The following is a 1,378-nucleotide window of genomic DNA, read 5'->3' on the forward strand; positions in this document are numbered from 1 at the left end:
TCCCTGCATCCACCACACTCTGAGGAAGTGAATTCCACAGAATTAAAACCCTTTGGGAGAAGTAGTTTTTCTTTAAATCTTTTGTAAATTTGCAGCCTCATATTCTAAGATGATGACCTCTCGTTTTAGACTGACCCACAACAGGTAACATCAACTCCACGTCTACAATATCTACACCTTTTCGCATCTTAAACACCTCACTTAGATAATCCGTATAAATTCTGAATGAGAAACAGTTGACCAGTCTTCCTCAGTTTGAAACTCAGGATGTCGCGCAAAAACATCCGATTCAACTACTACTGCGATGGCCGGGAATCGAAACGGAGTCAACGGTTTCAAAAGAAGTGATGCTCACCACTATACCACCACCACTGCAATTCCCCCTGTTGAACACCTGGTTGAATAGAAAGAGGCAAATAATTTCCATCAGTTCATGGGTGCAAAACGAATTAAGACGTATTGCCACAAAAATTTGTGCGACGAGGTGGCCGAGTGGTTAAGGCGATGGACTGCTAATCTATTGTGCTCTGCACACGTGGGTTCGAATCCTATCTTCGTCGATTTTTCGCCCATTGTTTCTCGGAAGTGGGATTCATTTTACACGATGGATCTGCAATCACTGATGTGACAAACTATTCCAAGTTGTCAGGCCACTTGCATCGAGTTGGGTTAGAGGAGGGACGAACGGAAGTACGAACGGAGGCAGACGTGTTTGGGGCTTAACCCCACATTGCCACCAATTCTTCTTCGGCTACCCACTGTGCAGTCGAGGTTACCGTATTCACTTCTCCCATTATTACCTTCTGCCACCTCTCGTGGATGAACGTCCTCCTGATTGTACATTGGTGGGGTGCTTCGGCTACTTATCTGTGACAAGATCAGATATTAAAGTTACATGAAGTAAAGGGGTTGTACCACGTGGTTAAGGTGATGCACAATAATCCATTGTACTCTGCACACGTGGAATCAAATCCTATTCTTGTCTGTAACGTGTCTGTTGTATCTCTGTTTCGTCCACTTCATGAGGATATAGAAAAAAGGCTGTGAGTTTTAGCTTTTGTTTCAGGGCTTGGCGGGCGGTGAATAGTCGAACACTGTCCATGGTGAAACCAAATAATAAAAAGCTGAGAAAGTTACTTTTCACTCCCTGCCCTAATTGCGCATAAATTCGGAGTGGAAAATGTTCCTTCCCCTCAGTTTGAAACTCACGAAGTCGCGCAAAACGTAAGTTCATAAAATATAGGAGCAGAATTAAGCCATTAGACCCATCGAGTCTGCCCCGCCATTCTATCATGGTTGATGTGTTCCTCATCTGTTACCTACAGTGTTACAGATGAAGAGGGCGATTGATCTCAGTTAGAATACGTCCTCACTATAA

The 1,378-nt window shown here is 43.8% G+C and overlaps 1 non-coding gene across 1 annotated transcript; it reads left to right on the top strand.

The window, feature by feature from the left end:
- The first annotated feature begins 478 nt into the window (after positions 1–478).
- Positions 479–560, top strand: trnas-gcu (transfer RNA serine (anticodon GCU)). The gene has a single exon. It is a non-coding gene; the product is annotated as a tRNA-Ser (tRNA).
- Positions 561–1,378: the final 818 nt, after the last annotated feature.

This window comes from Scyliorhinus torazame, chromosome 24 (assembly GCF_047496885.1).
Source record: "Scyliorhinus torazame isolate Kashiwa2021f chromosome 24, sScyTor2.1, whole genome shotgun sequence".
NCBI lineage: Eukaryota > Metazoa > Chordata > Chondrichthyes > Carcharhiniformes > Scyliorhinidae > Scyliorhinus > Scyliorhinus torazame.